The sequence below is a fragment of the Podarcis cretensis genome (genome assembly GCF_951804945.1).
Source record: "Podarcis cretensis genome assembly, chromosome: 9".
NCBI lineage: Eukaryota > Metazoa > Chordata > Lepidosauria > Squamata > Lacertidae > Podarcis > Podarcis cretensis.
Genome location: NC_137178.1, coordinates 11,121,477 through 11,140,414, shown reverse-complemented (window position 1 = coordinate 11,140,414; position 18,938 = coordinate 11,121,477). Strand labels below are relative to the sequence as shown.

The window sequence follows — 18,938 nt, the reverse complement described above, 5'->3', positions numbered from 1 at the left end:
CAAGTAAGGGCTTGCGCTCCAGATCAGTGGCGTAGCGTGGGGGGTGCAGGGGGGGCGGCCGCACCAGGCGCAACATCTGGGGGTTAGGGTTAGGGGTGCAAATCCACGGGTTAGGGGGCGCAAATCCATGGGTTAGGGGGCGCAAATTACTTGCCTTGCCCCAGGTGCTGACAACCCACGCTATGCCACTGCTCCAGATAACTTAAATCAGGGGTGGGGAACTGTGGCCCTCGAGATGTAGCTGGACTAGCACTCCCATTATCCATGACCATTGTCCACGATGCTGGCTGGAGCTGAGGGACACCCAGAGTCCAAAATCTGGAGGGTACCAGTTTCAAGTTCCATGATTTAACTATCACAGCTTGAGATGAGCCCAGAGAGATAGGGCAACTGACATTCAAGGCGCAGGGCCATTTTCCAGGTTGGTTTGGGGCAGAAGCTGGTCTTCAGAGCATGTGTGTCTAGCCTTGTGGGAATGGCGGCTGGTGTGAACTTGACAAAGGGCTTATGGACACTTTTTGCTTGACTTGTGTGTGGCGATCACACAGGGTCCCTGGACATTTCACTGTCTATTGACCCCTGTGCCACCACTTTATTTCTCGCTGCCACCACCCAGGCCCTCCCTACCTGGTACAATACTGAGTCCAGTCAGAGTTAAATTGGAACATAAACTTCTGTTTATTTATTGCAGTTTAACAAGCATGTGGTTTCATAAACGGTCTCAGTCAATTACGATCATGGGGTGCCTATCCAGACCTATAACTTCCGCTACTTGCTCTCCCTCACTAAACCACCTCTCAGATATTTACTTGTCTTCCTAGCTCTTAACTGTTCCTGACTCAGCTTATTTCTCTACACTAACTCAACCTACCCACAAACTCTACCCCAATTCACTCCTGCTCCAACCACCCACCCAACTTCTAATGAACTCTCCCCTTTGCCCCTCCCTGAGCTGGTTTTATAGTCCCTCTGACTCCACCCCCTGGGTTCTGATTGGGTAACCTGTTTAACTATTTCAACTCCAGCACTCTCATATGTTAACGTCACACTGTGTTCCCTTGGATAGCTGCGTTGGTTAGAGCGTGGTGCTGATAATGCCAAGGTTGCAGGTTTGATCCCTGTGTGGGACAATATGAAATGTGATTGCCCACTGAATCCCAAAGCTCACTAAGTACGCCCTCCCTAGTCAATCTCTCTTTCAGTCCTACCTAGGGTTGTTGTAATCTACGTCTAGAAGTGTCACCCTAAACTCAGTGAAGGAAAGATGAGACACTGCATAATAACAATTCTTTTTCTTTTTCTTTATATTGCTTCAGTAACTCTACATTAATCAGAACATGGGGGCTGAATTTAAGTTGCCATTAAAAAAAATTGCTTGCACCATTTTGATTCTGCTTTTGCTGATCATGAATAGAGTTGAGAATCGTGTTGGAAGATTCAGGACAGGTGAAAGACACTACAGTGGTACCTCGGGTTAAGAACTTAATTCGTTCTGGAGGTCCGTTCTTAACCTGAAACTGTTCTTAACCTGAAGCACCACTTTAGCTAATGGGGCCTCCTGCTGCCGCCGGAGCACGATTTCTGTTCTCACCCTGAAGCAAAGTTTTTAACCTAAGGTACTATTTCTGGGTTAGCGGAGTCTGTAACCTGAAGCGTCTATAACCTGAGGTACCACTGTACAGTCAAACCTCGATTTTCGAATGTAATCCGTTCTGGAAGTCCATTTGACTTCCAAAATGTTCAAAAACTGAGGATCAATGGGCTGTCAGCAGGTTCCATTGAGAAAAATGGAGAAATGTGCCTCGGAAGCCATTCAACATCTGAGGCGCGTTCAAAAACAGAAGCATTCGCTTCCGGGTTTTTGGCGTTGGGCTTCCGAAACGTTCGGCAGGAGACGTTCAGAAACTGAGGCTTGACTGTACTACTTCACAGACTGCATAGCTAAGCTTTAGAACCGACTTCCAGATGTGGCAGCGATAGCCACCAACTGGAATGGCTTTAAAATTCATGGAGGATAAGATTACCAACAGCTACGAGACACCATGGCTATGCTCTGCCTCCAGGACCAGAGGCAGTAATCCTTCTGAATACCAGTTGTTGGAAACCAAAGGAAGTGAGAGGGCTGTGGTCCTGCTTCCATGTTTCTCTCAGGTTGGCCCACTCTGAGAACAGGAAGCTGGGCTGTAATGCTGGATTCCTCTTCCAGCTTTTGGATCATATATCTGTATTCTGTGTTTCTTTTCTTATTTCTTTTTCTTTTTATAATTTTTATTAAATCTTCTGTTTTACCATTTAGAATATTCATTTAAACAACCTTAAAATATCAGTGACTTCCCATGGTTCCCATGACTTCTTCTCTTCCCATGGTTCATTTTACCTAACATAAATCCCTGGATATTTTATGTAAACCAAACCATTCAGTATCCCATTATTACAGCCATCAAAACTTATTTACACTGTTGAATTTATCTTAATGCTGCCAACGTTTTCAAGTGTACACAATCCCCCCACACATATTCAATAATCATTTTCCAAACTTCTTTAAATGTATGTTCTTCTCGTTCTCTTATTCTATATGTTAGATCGGCAAGCTGCGCATATTCCATCACTTTAAGTTGCCATTCTTCTTTAGTTGGGACCTCAATGGTTTTCCATTTTGGGGCTAACAAAACACGGGCTGCAGTAGTGGCATACATAAATACCCTTTTTTGACACCTGGGAATTTCCATCTGAATTATCCCAAACAGAAAAGATTCTGGTTTTTTGTCTTTAAGTGCTTTTAAACATTTTTTCCAATTCAATATAAAGTATTTCCCAATACTCTTACCCTTTTACAGGTCCACTGCCTATGAAAGAACATACCCTCAACCTCATTGCATTGTATTCTGCCGTTTCTAAGGTCTTTCAAGGTGGTGGATTAACAAGAGAAATGGAAAACACAGGGTTGACTTCTAAGATACTGAAACAGTAAGGACAGCAGCAGCAAAGTCAAAATGTCAGCACATTTTATAAGCAATCTCAAGGCTGCACGGCAGCAAGGTGTAGGAAACTTGTGGGTTTGTTTTTGTTTCATTTTTTTTTTAATAAAAAAGAAAACTTGGGTTATGCGGGCGACTCGGTTCTGCATTCTGCACCAGTGGATGATTGCAGAATAAACACAGCCACCCTGGGCGTAATTTGCAGAGTTTCACTTCTGGGTGCCAAGATACAGGTGCCAGTGACAGGACAAACTCCTTGTTGTCTTTAATTTGTACGTGTTTTCCTTGGCTTCCTTTGCAGGTGCCTAGAGAAAACTTCAAAGCGTTCAGATTTTACGAGCCATTATTACAAAGGTTATCATTTAGAGGGTACTTTTACATAATGGCCTTCTTGAAGCACAGAGGATTTTGATATGCAGAGCGAGGGCAATGCAGTTCTCCCCCCCCCTTCCACTTTTTAAAACAAGCTTTTCTCCAGAGGCACCCAGGCTGCCAAGGGCAGAAACTGGCAGAATGGCCTTGCATGTGCTGGAGGGGTACACAAATAGATGCTTCATCTAGTAACACGGCAGCACATGCTCATTTGTGACTGCCATCTGATCTCCCCTAGATCCTCTCCATGTGTTTGCTGCAATTGCTGGGCTTGGATTAATTCTTTCAGCTTTTCTCTCTTGCTAAGGCAGTGCAACAATTGTGGACCAGAGAGGTCTGGGTGCAAATCTTTCAAAGAGGAGACCCTGCTGTTTAGGGTACTTGGAGGAAAGCAATGACAAACCTAGACAGCATCTTAAAAAGCAGAGACATTGCCTTGCCAACAAAGGTCCGTATAGTTAAAGCCATGGTTTTCCCAGTAGTGATGTATGGAAGTGAGAGCTGGACCATAAAGAAGGCTGATCGCCGAAGAATTGATGCTTTTGAATTATGGTGCTGGAGGAGACTCTTGAGAGTCCCATGGACTGCAAGAAGAGCAAACCTCTCCATTCTGAAGGAAATCAGCCCTGAGTGCTCATTGGAAGGACAGAACCTGAAGCTGAGGCTCCAAGACTTTGGCCACCTCATGAGAAGAGGTGTCCCCGGATTCACTGAAAAAAAATTGGTAACCTTAAAATAGAGGACTCCTTCAATTAGAGAATTGTCCTCTAATAATCCCTTCACGGGAGGCTATTGTAAAGTAGCAATGTATCTTTTTTAAAAAATAAATTTTATTAACCGGCCAATCAAATCAAATCAAATCAAATCAAATCAAATCAAATCAAATCAAATCAAATCACATCACATAAATTCCGAATTACAAATCCGAATTTTAAATTTTGTTGGGGGGATCCATATTTCAAGATCCGAAGGGGGATTCTGATCATCTTCTTGCTACTGCGTTAATGTCCAAATCAGTCCAAACAAAGTTCATAATTCTTATCTTGCTGTTTCCACATCACATCTTGTTCATATATTTTCTCTTTTTTCTTTATGATCTCTTCTGATAGTCTCCTTAAGCCGATAAACACCAATAATAATCCTGTGTGAATTTTTCCGTTCTTCCAATCCTCAAATCGAGATGGTTTCCATATATCATCACCTTCATAGATAACATCGCTCTTTCCATCATTAATTACAGAACTGTCGCTCTTAAGTCCCTCTGTGGAGTTTCACCCACAATATAAAAACAGCACTATTTCTCTATTTCTCCTCCCAGACTTAAGTCCTCCGACAGAACTTCCCAATATGGCGACGGCACTTTTAACTGCGTCATTCCAAAGCCCTTATACATTCCACGCTCTTCTTAAAACATGCTTTGGTTTGAAAGTTTATCTCCACACAGCCTTAAATCCACAGCTTAAGTCCTTAAAACGACATTTCTGACTTGTGGGGGGGGGGGATTCTTGTTTAATCACATAAAGGAAATAAAGGAAAGTTTCCCCCCCTCCCCCATCAGTCCCTTTGCCATACCGAGTCTTGGCGTGTCTTCTCATGATTTATACTTGTTCCTCCGACTCGTCTTGTTTTATCAGAGATCTCTTCTGTTAGCAGTCTTTACTCCCCCTCCTTCCTTGAAATATGTGCATTCGCTTCATCCAAATTGTTTCTTTTGAAGTTCTTGCAGCTAGAGGCGCGGATCAGAGACGGCGTCCAGGAGTGCCGAAATCCCACAGGAGGGCATTGTGCCTAGTGCCCCCATCCCCACAAATTCGGGGGTGGTATAGGGCACAGCAGGCAAGGGCAGTCCTCCCCCACAATCCTGGGGGGGGGGGGTAGGGAGGCTATTTACTCCCATCACAGCCTCCAAATTACCTCGTGTGGGTCGGAGAGATGTTATTGTCAGCCATCTTCTGATGCGCCCCTAGTGGCCCCCACGTAAAGTAGCAATGTATCAGCCTGGATAGCGCAGTTGGTGAGAGCATGTTGCTGATAATGCCAAGGTTGCAGGTTCGAGTCCCCAATATGGGACAGCAAAATATTCCTGCATTGCATGAGGAACAGGTGATCCTGGGGTTCCCTTGCAGCTCAATGCACGCCCATTTTCCTTAGGCAGAAACCCAGGGGAAGCACAAGCCAAGCTAGTGTTGTTCACGTCTGGAAAAACAAATGTTTGGAACCACCCTGAGATGTGGATTACTTTTGATACTTAAGGCTGATATTCTACAACTTATCTACCTTTAAAAAAAAATTTGAAGCAGGTTTCCCCCCCCCCCATAAAAATTGGCTGTACAGTGGTACCTTGGGTTAATAATTTAATTGTTTCTGGAGGTCCATTCTTAACCTGAAACTGTTCTTAACCTGAAGCACCACTTTAGCTAATGGGGCCTCCTGCTGCCGCCGCGCCGCCGGAGCACAATTTCTGTTCTCATCCTGAAGCAAAGTTCTTAACCTGAAGCACCATTTCTGGGTTAGCGGAGTCTGTAACCTGAAGCGTATGTAACCTGAGGTACCACTGTAGTTTACAGTGTACCACAGCCAAATGGCTTCCTTGGATCTGTTATTAGGAGTGGAGGGGAAACCATATAGCTATAGCAATTGTGGCTGAATATTTTCCCTTCCTTGGCCAATAGCAGCAGAAACCGGTACACTTGGATCAGGGCCCCAGTAATAATGATAATAATAATTTATTATTTATACCCCACCCATCTGGCTGGGTTTCCCCAGCCATTCTGGGCAGCTTCCAACAGAATATTAAAATACAGTAGTCTATTAAACATTAAAAGCTTCCCTGAACAGGGCTGCCTTCAGATGTCTTCTAAAAGTCTGGTAGTTGTTTTTCTCTTTGACATCTGGTGGAAGGGCGTTCCACAGGGCGGGTGCCACTCCTGAGAAGGCCCTCTGCCTGGTTGCCTGTAACTTGGCTTCTCACAGCAAGGGAACCGCCAGAAGGCCCTCAGCACTGGACCTCAGTGTCCGGGTGGAACGATGGGGGTGGAGACGCTCCTTCAGGTATACTGGACCGAGGCCGTTTAGGGCTTTCAAGGTCAGCACCAACACTTTGAATTGTGCTCAGAAACGTACTGGGAGCCAGTGTAGGTCTTTCAAGACCGCTGTTACGGTATGTGGTCTTGGCAGCCGCTCCCAGTCACCAGACTAGCTGCCACTAGAGTGAAGGAGGGATGGATGCATAGCTGTCAACGTTTCCCTTTTTAAGGGAACTTCCTTTATTCCGAATAGGATTCCTCACAAGAAAAGGGAAAAGTTGACAGCTATGGATGGATGAGACAGGCCACACTTTCCCTACACAGAAGCCCTGATCCAATTGTCTCCTGCCTCTCTCAGGCTAAAAACACGGATCGTGTTAAGGAGTCCTGAAATGTCACATAAACTTTGGTCCGAAATTTTATTTGCCACCCACCCAATCTGCCCGCCGACGTAGCAAGGTGTGAGGCAGCTAGAAATTCCTAAACTTGAGAAGCCGCTTCGATTCTGATCCTAAACAGAGCGAACAGCAGCCGATCAGATCTTATTACTCAAGCTGGCCTGAGATGTAAAACCAAACGGTCAAAAGGCATATCATTCTGAGACGTCCTTTCACTCTGCATAAACGTAAGATGTTCTTGGAGACATAAGGACCATGGAGTTTTTGATTGATTGTTGCTTAGCCTCCTCCATTGATTGTCTTGGAACTGGGAACTTAGAGCGGGGAAATGGATGAGGATAGCAAGACGTGGCAGCAGCTGACCTCCAGGAAAATCAAACCAGACACAGCACAATCCTGGTTTGGGGGACATTTCACCCGATATTTGGATTAAATGTATACCTGAAGGAGCGTCTCCACCCCCATCATTCAGCCCAGACACTGAGGTCCAGCTCTGAGGGCTTTCTGGCTGTTCCCTCATTGCGTGAAGTGAGGTTACAGGGAACCAGGCAGGGGGCCTTCTCAGTAGTGGCACCTGCCCTGTGGAACGCCCTCCCTTCAGATGTGAAGGAAATAAGCGGCTATCTTTTCTTTAAAAGACATCAGAAGGCAGTCCTCCTTAGGGAAGTTTTTAATATTTAATGCTGTATTGTTTTGAACACTTGATTGGGAGCCGCCCAGAGTGGCTGGGGAAACTCAGCCAGATGGGTGGGGTATAAATAATAAATTATTGTATTGTCGACCAGAAGGTGTTAAAGAAGGATCGAACATTTTTTATGTATGCAACTACAGCAGCAAGGATACTTATTGCTAAGCATTGGAAAACCCAAGATCTACCCACACTGGAAGAGTGGCAGATGCAGCTGATAGACTATATGGAACTAGCCGAGATGACTGGCAGAATCCGAGACCTGGGAGAAGAGAAGGTTGAAGAAGACTGGAAGAAATTTAAGATTTATTTTAAAAAGTATTGTAATTTGGTTGAATGTTAAGAAGGATGCTAGATCATAAATAATTGACCACCATTAAATTAGATGGAATTAGGATGATAAGTAGATCGAGGAAAATATAAATCATTTGGAGAACAATTAGATTATGTTTAAGAGAATGGGACCTAAGAATTTAAATAAGATGATAATTTGCTGGTTAAAATTTAAGACGATGTAAGTGGGAGCGGGAGATGTGAGGAAGTCCAAAGAGGTTTTGAAAATATGTTATGATATATGCTATATTCTTGACTATTTTTGCATTTGTATTCAAAAAATCTTAATAAATATTTATAAAAAAATAAATATAAATAATAAATTATTATTATTATTATAAAGGCAGCTCCTGTGACAGACATCGAGATTCTCTTGAGTCCGATGCAATTCACACCATGATGCTGCGGAAGGAACACGTTCCATTGACTTTTGCTGAGTAGCATCTTTTTAGAAGCAGGGGAGGCCACCCTCAGCCAGTCCCCATCCGCCTGCCTCCTTGCTTTCAGTAAGTCAGGCAGTGCCTGGTTTGGTCTCCCTGTTTTCTACCCTACCAGCCCCAGTAGGCACCAGCCAGCACTGTTTAGAATCACAGAACTGTAGGGTTGGAAGGGAACCTGGGCGTCATGTACTCCAAACCCCTGCAAAACTGGGCTGATCTGGGTCATGAGCCACCTGTTCTGGCCCAGGTGAGTCTGCTCTGGAATCTAAATTGGGGGATTCCTCCTCCATCCCTCATGGGACTTCATCCTTGCTGCCCAACTACACCACTGATTATATATCCCACATGTCTCCCATCATGAAACTCAAGGGGTACTTGGAGTAATGGTTAGAGCATTGGCCTTTTTCAAAAACATTTTGAAAAACATTGAATTTACCATAAGCTCACCATCGCCCTCTAGTGTCACATTTGTATAATGCACTTAAAATACACTTAAAACGTTATATTTGCAGCTGTATAGCTGAGTGCTAGGGTTAATAATAATTATCTATCTATCATCTTTAATTTGAATTCAACCTGATCTTTTATTTCCCTTCTCTTCCCTCCCCCTCCCCTTTTATGAAGATCACCCACTCTGGGACGCCACAGCTAATTCTCCCCTGGCCTCCTCGCTGGCCCAAGTAGGACCAATTCAGCCAGCTAGCCTGGGGATTATCAAATGCTTATTTCCCCTAAAGTGATTTTTGAATTTTATTGTTATTCAAGTTTATATACTGTGTTTTATGCTGCTTTTACAATTAAGTGTTTTAAATTTGTTGTTAGCCACCCTGAGCCCGGTTTTTGAACCGGGAAGGGCGGGGTATAAATTATTATTATTATTATTATTATTATTATTATTATTATTATTATCTATTTGCTGCACATCTGATTGGGTTGTCCCAGCCACTGTGCGTGGGATCCAACAAATTAAAACATCAAGCACAGTAAAACAAGCACATTAAAAAACTTCCATATGCAGGGCTGCCTTTAGATGTCTTTTAAAAGTCTGGTAGTTGTTTTTCTCTTTGACATCTGGTGGGAGGGCGTTCCACAGGGCGGGCGCCACTACCCAGAAGGCCCTGTGCCTGGTTCCCTGTAACCTCACTTCTCACAGCGAGGGAACTGCCAGGAGGCCCTCAGAGCTGGACCTCAGCGTCCGGGTTGAACGATGGGGGTGGGCAGGCTCCTTCAGGTATGCAGGTTCAAATCTTCATACAGCCATGAAGCTCGCTGGGTGTCCCTGACTCTCCTCCAAGCCGACCTCACAGGGTTGTTGTGAGGATTAAATACGAAGGGGAGAATTATGCATGCTACCTTGAGGGCCCTGAAGGAAAGGGGTATAAATGCAAGAACTAATGAAGTTCCTAGCCAACCGCTCTGCTTGGCATAGTTCATAGCTTCTCTGAGTTATTTAAGCCCCTTTCCCACAGCAAGGCAGTCCGTATAGTTAAAGCTATGGTTTTCTCAATAGTGATGTATGGAAGTGAGAGCTGGACCATAAAGAAGGCTGATCGCCAAATAATTGATGCTTTGGAATTCTGGTGCTGGAGGAGACTCTTGAGAGTCCCATGGACTGCAAGAAGATCAAACTGATCCATTCTTAAGGAAATCACTCCTGAGTGCTCACTGGAAGGACAGATCCTGAAGCTGAGGCTCCAATACTTTGGCCACCTCATGAGAAGAGAAGACTCCCTGGAAAAGACCCTGATGCTGGGAAACATGGAGTGCACAAGGAGAAGGGGACGACAGAGGACGAGATGGTTGGATAGTGTTCTCAAAGATACAAACATGAGTTTGACCAAACTGCGGGAGGCAGTGGAAGACAGGAGTGCCTGGCGTGCTCTGGTCCAGGGGGTCACAAAGAGTTGGACACGACTAAACGACTAAACAACAACAACAAAGTCAGCCGCTCAGCCAGAGCCAGATCTGCTTATCTCCAGCAAGTTTGCGATGTTGTATTGATTTGCCCCCAAATGTCTGCCCCACTCCAAGCGGCTTGCAAAATTATATTTTAAAATTACGATAAAAACAGTTCAAATGCTGAAATTGCATTCATAACAGTGAAACCAGGGAGCATGGTTAAAACCACTCAGCATTAAAACAAGGAAACACCTTTAAACCGCCCTGAAAGCTTTGGGGTAATAAAAATGTACTCGCTCGCTTGGAGCTTAAGATAGAGAGTCAGCCAACCGATTGTCAGCATACAGATTCTTTTTTGTCTGTAAATGACATTTAATCTTAGCCAAAGCCACAAGGGAGACTTTGGGATCTGAAGATATAGACTAGTCTGACTGGGGCTAATTTATGGGACAATTTATGCAGGTCCCTCCCATTTCTTGCTGTGACACAGGAAACAAATATACATTTTAATAAGTGAATTAATTGGCTGCAGTTCACAGTATATGTCCTAAAACATAGTTAAGAATGAAGACTGCCGTGTAAACTGCTTGTTTTTATTTGCAACTACGTCATAAATCTGCAGCTAACCACTCATTATGCTCCTTGCATCTGGAGTTAACTGATGAGTTCTGTGCCCAGACAAACCAGTTTCTCCTCTGCTAAACCTGTTTCAGACCTTTTATGGCTTTTTAGCCAAGGAAATCTGGAAATTATAATTGTGTGAAGGTGCTGCTATCAGAAAATCTTTTCTTTCGAAAGCATTTGTGAGAACAGGTTAATAAGCGTTCTTCCTGCTGCCAAATAGTATTTTCTTGCTATGATGGATTGGTTTTTAATGTGTTGTATATCGTCTTAAAGACTTAATGTTTTGGTTGTGTATGTATGTGTGTGTGCATGTATTTTATTTAAACCCTGCCTTTATATTGAGCCTTTGGCCGGATCCAACAGGGCTGTTATACTCTTAAACTTTTCCTCCAAAGCAGCATGCATGGTCCCCGCCTCAACCAACAACAGCCCTGTGAGGTGGGCCAGACTGAAAAACGTGACTGGATTCTGGTTCGTGACCTTCATTGTTCTGGCTCTGTTATTGGAAAGGTAATTAATAAATGTGTTTTTTAAAAAACCTAAAAGCAGAAGACGCAGGGATTCGAACTGCTGACCTTCTGATCAGCAAGCCCTAGGCTCTGTGCTGTATGCCGGCTCCCTCAGCCAATAAAGCGAGATGAGTGCCGCAACCCCAGAGTCGGTCACGACTGGACCTAATGGTCAGGGGTCCCTTTACCTTTTTAAAAGCAGAAGGCAGGTGAATTGATGACCTTTACTGAACCCAATTCATCTTGGTGGAAAGGTTTTTAAAAACCATAGGACCATTCAAAACGGAATGTTATTCCGAGAATAAGAAAGAACCAGTAGCTTTCATACAACTGTTCTACTACCAAGCATACAACACATGCTTAAGGAACATGTGCAAAGCAAGATTTTTATTTTTTTTTTGCCTCTGGCCCATATGTGCCACATTTGAAAAATGCCAAATGGAAAAGAGGATGTAGAAGAGGAAGAATTCTAGATTTTCTCATAGCTAAGCTCCTGTGGTCAGCAGGGTAGCTAAGTATCAAGACAGGTGTACCTGTTTTACCACAGATCTTGGAAATAAGGGACCTACGTTTGTTCTTTCAAAGGCACCCAAGGGTGACTGCATTCAGGCATCATCATGCACACTTGGTGGAACTGGAACGCCTCAAAGTAAAAAGCTAATTTGGGAAGCCCCCATCCCCTGTCCTCCTTTACAGTAGCATTTTCATTGCTTGTTGTTGTTGTTTAGTTGTTTAGTCGTGTCTGACTCTTCGTGACCCCTGGACCAGAGCACGCCAGGCACTTCTGTCTTCCTCTGCCTCCCGCAGTTTGGTCAAACTCATGCTGGTAGCTTCGAGAACACTGTCCAACCATCTCGTCCTCTGTCGTCCCCTTCTCCTTGTGCCCTCCATCTTTCCCAACATCAGGGTCTTTTCCAGGGAGTCTTCTCCTCTCATGAGGTGGCCAAAGTACAGTAGTACCTCGGGTTAATTACTTAATTCATTCCGGAGGTCCGTTCTTAACCTGAAACTGTTCTCAACCTGAAGCACCACTTTAGCTAATGGAGCCTCTCACTGCTGCCGTGCCACCGGAGCACGATTTCTGTTCTCATCCTGAAGCAAAGTTCTTAACCTGAAGCACTATTTCTGGGTTAGCAGAGTCTGTAACCTGAAGCGTATGTAACCTGAAGCATATGTAACCTGAGGTACCACTGTATTGGAGCCTCAGCTTCAGGATCTGTCCTTCCAGTGAGCACTCAGGGCTGATTTCCTTCAGAATGGAGAGGTTTGATCTTCTTGCAGTCCATGGGACTCTCAAGAGTCTCCTCCAGCACCGTCATTCAAAAGCATCAATTCTTCGGCAATCAGCCTTCTTTATGGTCCATCTCTCACTTCCATACATCACTATTGGGAAAACCATAGCTTTAACTATACGGAGCTTTCATTGCTAAAAGAGGCTTATTATTCGGGGGGGGGGGGGAGGATCCTGAAGCCTGTTATTAGCTGAATTTTTCACATCTTGAAAGAATACTGTCATTTGGCAAGAGGCCTTTGGCAGAGCGGGGAGATTGTCTCAACAATCCCATCAGGATACAAAGGACAGGAATCCTCAGGCCCCAGGCCACGTCTGAAGGAATTTGAGCTCCTCTGTCAGTTCATCAAGGCAAGGAGGAAACTGCGAGGAGACAGCGCTTTGCTCTCCAGACCTGTCAGCTCTTATCACCTTTCAGCAGCACTTAAGTGCACCAAGTAATCAATAAAATGGGACCAAATTGAGGAAAATGCCTCCTCTGCTGACTAGCGGAGAAGGCTTAATACTTCCCAGCAGCCACCTATAGAACATTAATAGTCAGAGAGAACACAAATCAAGAGGGGGATCTCGTATTTATTTCTCATCTCATTCCGAAAGCATTTGGACAAAGATGTGACTCCAAAATAGCACTCCCACTCATGTGCACAGGAATCCAGACCCTCCAAATGTCCCTATTTTCCAGGGACAGTCCTGGGTTTACAAGAAGCCCATTCTGGGATTTGATCCCTTAGGACTGTTAGTATTTCACTCCTCCGATGCTGCAGATGGGATTGGTGTAAATCACATGCCTGTCTGGGAAGAGTGTGGGAATGGAAGACAGTCTTATCTCTTCTGCTGTATGTACTATTGTTCTGTACTATTGCTTTTACTTGTTCCTGTTTCTTCTCTTGGGGCTGGAGAGAGAGAACACCATGACTCCTTTGTCTGTACATAGTGTGTAAATACAGTGGTACCTTGGGTTAAGTACTTAATTTGTTCCGGAGGTCCGTTCTTAACCTGAAACTGTTCTTAACCTGAAGCACCACTTTAGCTAATGGGGCCTCCTGCTGCCGCTGTGCCACCGGAGCACGATTTCTGTTCTCACCCTGAAGCAAAGTTCTTAACCCGAGGTACTATTTCTGGGTTAGCGGAGTCCACTCAGGCAGTCCTCTCTGCCCTCCATCCAGACAATAATAAAATAGTAGAATTGTAGAGTTCAAAGGGACCTCAAGGGTCATCTAGTTGAACCCGTGAATTGCAGGAATCTCAGCTAAAGCAAGAGGTATTTTTTAAAAAATACTTTTCAAATTTATAAAGGTAAAGGTAAAGGTACCCCTGCCCGTACGGGCCAGTCTTGACAGACTCTGGGGTTGTGCGCCCATCTCACTTAAGAGGCCAGGGGCCAGCGCTGTCCGGAGACACTTCCGGGTCACGTGGCCAGCGTGACATCGCTGCTCTGGCCAGAGCCAGAGCCAGAGCCAGAGCCGCACACGGAAACGCCATTTACCTTCCCGCTGGTAAGCGGTCCCTATTTTTCTACTTGCACCCGGAGGTGCTTTCGAACTGCTAGGTTGGCAGGCGCTGGGACCGAGCAGTGGGAGCGCACCCCACCGCAGGGATTCGAACCGCCGACCTTTCGATCAGCAAGCCCTAGGCGCTGAGGCTTTAACCCACAGCGCCACCTGCGTCCCTTTTCAAATTTATACATTTCATTAATTTTACAATCCATTTAACAATTTGACTTCCTTCCCCCTATTTCTGTGGTTCCTTCAATTTATTTTGTCATATCTGTCTTGGGTCTCCCGCTGTTTTCACACTACAGTTCCCATCATCCCTGACCACTGATCTTGCTAGCGTAGAACAACCTGGCAGCCTCCAGATGTTTAGAACATGCTGTCTGCACTGATGGGAGTTGTAGTCCAAAACGTTGACCTAGGGCTGCTGTTTAATGTAGTGTGACCAGCCTAGAAAGCTCCTCCTTTAATGATAGCTGCCAATCTCCTACCAATTCCCACATTGCATATGGGAACAGATAAACTTTACCCTGCAATTATCAGCTCTATATGCAGCTAGCCAGCTGCAGACCTTGGGGTTTCAAATTTCAGGGGCACCTTGAGCGATGACAAAGTTTGGTGCTCCCCCAGCCTCTCACCTTCCATTCTACGTCATAGTTGTGGTGCCCCCCCTGTTGGGATGCTGTTGGGAGTCGGGGGCAATTGGCAGGCCCCCAGCTGGCTCTAGCTACCGGCCGGGCGATACTCCGGTTCTCAGAATGGATAGGTTTGATCTTCTTGCAGTCCAGGGGACTCTCAAGAGTCTCCTCCAACACCGTCATTCAAAAGCATCAATTCTTTGGCGATCAGCCTTCTTTATGGTCCAGCAGTATTTACAGGCATTTTATTCAGCATAGTTCAGGAACAAAGGAAACATGTCTGCTTCGCTTCGTCTCCAGCAAAACAGCAGCAATACAAAAGCTATATACAAACGGAAGTTCAAAGCAGATCTGTGCTGGAAGTAAACAGGCATGTGACAGACAACAGTCATGGCTGTACCCTTTTAAGGTGGAACAGAACTATATCCTAACACACACACACACCCCAGGCTCTGCGCCCAGTGCGACAAAACCAGTTGCACCCCCCTAACTCTGACTCAAAGTTAGCTTCTCTGCCTTGTCAACTCAGTTAGACTGCCCTTTAGACACGGCATAAGTTTTTGGCCAGACAACACACACATCCCTCAGGCTGGCTGATTTCTGAATCTCTCTGGGCTTTTCTCCAAGTCAAATCCGCCCCCCCAGCAGGGCCTAGAGAAAATAAAATATTCATGATCAGAATAATCATAACCGACGGAACTTATTAAGAAATATGTGAGTCTCTGCTCCCTAGGATCTCTCTCCCTCCTATCAGGCTTTGGAAAATAAAATAATAATCATTGCAGCAGTATTGACAGTCATGAATTGCGACAACAGTGTGGTTCCATGTCTCAGGCCTCTCAAAAGAACCCAAAGGCATCGGCCAGAATCTGAGAATAACGACTCATCACTGAGTAACTGGGAAAATTTGGAACAAATTGGAGCAGAGAGGAAAAGGGATATGGTTGGAAAACAGATACTTGGGGAAAAGGTGTTAGCTGGGATAGCTTAGCTGGTAGAGCACGAGACTCTTAATTTTAGAGTCCTGGGTTCAAGTCCCATGTTGGGCAAAAGTTTCCTGCATTGACCCGTATAATAACAACAACAACAACAACAACAATTTATTTATACCCCGCCCATCTGGCTGAGTTTCCCCAGCCACTCTGGGCGGCTTCCAATCAAATGTTAACAACAATACAGCATGGTCTCTTCCAACTCTACCATTCTATGATTCTATGAAATGAATGGAGACAGAAGGTAACAATTATTTCTGGCAATGATGGGGAACCTATAACCCTCCAGATATTGCTAGACTACGGCTCCCATCTTCCTTGGCCATTGGCCATGCCTGCTGGGGTTGATGGCATTTGGTGTCCACAAAATCTGGAGGATTCCCTGCCGCTGCTATAAAGAGGGAGAATATTTTTAGTACCTCTGGGGGCTGGTGATTGTGTTTGACTGCTGCAGAAGACAATAAGAAGTGCTTTGCTGGCCCACACCAAGGTTTACCTAGTTATTTCCATTTATTTAAAATATTTATAATCTGCCTTTCATCACAGAGTGGTACCAAGGCACAATAAAAGGAATTAAAGCCAAGATATCTCAATAAAACAGATAAAAAGGAGCAAATAAAATCACATCACCATCAGTGGGACATGTTGTTTGCTTTCTGACATTTGTCATTGAGAGGTATGTTGCCTCTCAACATGGGGGTTCCATCTGTTAGAAATATTTCCATGGTGCAGCCTTCTCAAGGCAGTTCACAAAGATTTTCCATAAAATCACATCAACAATTTACTAAATAGCCCCACCTACTGAACGGGTGAAGATAAACACAAGTATTGGCACATCAGTCAAACAGAGACCGGAATCAAGTCTTCAAGGTCGTCTTAAAAGGCAGCAGAAAGAGGGTGATGCACAGGTCTTTGGGGAGGGAATAAGAAAGGCATGGGGCCACACAGTGCCAGTGTTATGTACTGAGTTGAATAGGATCCAAAATGCAGTAGTCTGATTGGTCCTAGAACAATAGGATCCAAAATGCAGCAGTCTGATTGGTCCTAGAACAATAGGATTCAGAATGCAGCAGTCTGATTGATCCTAGAACAATGCAGCAGTACGATTGCTCTGCAGGAGCCATCCAATCCAGTTCCAGATGGAAGTGAATCCACAACCTGATTGGCCTACAGCAGAATTCTAGAATTAGCCAATCATGTGCAGCCCATTGTGTAAATAATGTATATAAAGCAGATACTTTGGGGAAACTTTCATTCCTCCACACCACTATGAGCTGAATAAAGAGCATGAAATCCACTTTCGACTCTGAGTATATTTCAGCCAGATTTACGTATAAGCTAAACAAGCTATAGCTTAGGGCCCCACTCTCTTGGGGAACCCAAAAAAAATTAAAGGAAAAAGAAACTGGATATACATTTCTAAAATATAAGATAAAAAACAAATAAAATAAAACCTACATACAGCAACAGTGTTTTGTGTTGTGTAGGCTCCTATGATGTAAGTCATGGGCCCCGCCTGCTAGCCTGTTCCCTAAAATATCACTGGTTTGCTCATTTCTATATATAGGGTGCTGACATTCTGCATCTGCAAATGGCTTTAGACACCTGTTAGGTCCATAAATTACCATATAGCATATATTCAATACAAAAAACAGTGACAATTTGTTGTTGACAAAGGACAGCTGGACATAGAAAGGGCCCCATTACCTTCAGTAGCTTAGGGCCTCATCAAACCCAATTCCTGGGGCCACCACAAAAAAGGACCTGGTTCTGATGCCTGCATATCTAGCATATTATAATGGCTGGGCATAGCCAGCTTATAGCTAGGAATGCATTTTGACCCTCCATTATTTCCTCTAATGCTATAAGCATATAACACCACACTTGGCAGCAGACCCTGTCCAGCGATTTTTCAATGACCCTGCTCTGGGGCCACTTGGCCAATAAATCAGAAAACAATAGCTTGTTGTTGTTGTTTAATCATGTCTGACTCTTCGTGACCCCCTGGACCAGAGCACGCCAGGCACTCCTGTCTTCCACTGCCTCCTGCAGTTTGGTCAAACTCATGCTGGTAGCTTCAAAAACACTGTCCCATCATCTCGTCCTCTGTCACCCCCTTCTCCTTGTGCCCTCCATCTTTCCCAACATCAGGGTCTTTTCCAGGGAGTCTTCTCTTCTCATGAGGTGGCCAGAGTATTGGAGCTTCAGCTTCAGGATCTGTCCTTCCAGTGAGCACTCAGGGCTGATTTCCTTCAGAATGGAGAGGTTTGATCTTCTTGTAGTCCATGGGACTCTCAAGAGTCTCCTCCAGCACCATAATTCCAAAGCATCAATTCTTCGGCGATCAGCCTTCTTTATGGTCCAGCTCTCACTTCCATACATCACTACTGGGAAAACCATGGCTTCAACTATACGGAGCTTTGTTGGCAAGGTGATCTCTTTGCTTACACAAACGTTAATGCTTACACAGTATGCCTCTGCTGCTATCAGGCCTCATGCAAATACTCTTTACCTGCCTGACAGCATCCACTAATTCTCAGTCTTTCCTGGAAGTAAATCCTCCGCTGATTTCAGTGATACTTATTTCCTCTTAAGTACAGTTAAGACGGCAGCCAAATAACATCCTTTGATGCTCCACGTTTCCAACAAGCTGTATTAACGCGCCAGCTCCTTTCCTTGACGGCACAGCTTGCAAAATCGAGAAATTATATCAATGAAAAGATTCAAAGTGACAACCAGCCGCCTGATGTGATGCCACCAGTCTCAGATGGAAACAGGGGTCTTGATTCTGCCGTAAGCGTCTCTTCGTTCCCTTCAGCTGCTCGCACAATTAATAACAGGGACAAACATTAAATGAATAAACAGAAGGGATTGGGTCTGTGCAATTAGATCCCAGAAAATGAAAGGAAGTTCTGCAGAACTTTGCAGAGCTTTTATTGATATATATAATCACAATAACCATAACAACCTTTTATTGAGGGTGAAAGAGGAGAGCGCAAAATATGGTCTGAAGCTCAACATCAAAAAAACGAAGATCATGGCCACTGAGCCCATCACCTCCTGGCAAATAGAAGGGGAAGAAATGGAGGCAGTGAGAGATTGTACTTTCTTGGGCTCCATGATCACTGCAGATGGTGACAGCAGCCACGAAATTAAAAGACACCTGCTTCTTGGGAGAAAAGCAATGACAAACCTAGACAGCATCTTAAAAAGTAGAGACATCACCTTGCCAACAAAGGTCCGTATAGTAAAGGCTA

The 18,938-nt window shown here is 44.6% G+C and overlaps 1 long non-coding RNA gene across 1 annotated transcript in view; it reads right to left on the bottom strand.

Annotated features, from left to right (window-relative positions):
- Nucleotides 1–654: 654 nt before the first annotated feature.
- Nucleotides 655–18,938, bottom strand: part of LOC307224490 — a 45,524-nt gene continuing 27,240 nt past the window's right edge. Inside the window, exon 2 of the long non-coding RNA XR_013842577.1 lies at nt 655–861. This is a non-coding gene — a long non-coding RNA (uncharacterized lncRNA). The remainder of the gene's footprint in view (nt 862–18,938) is intronic.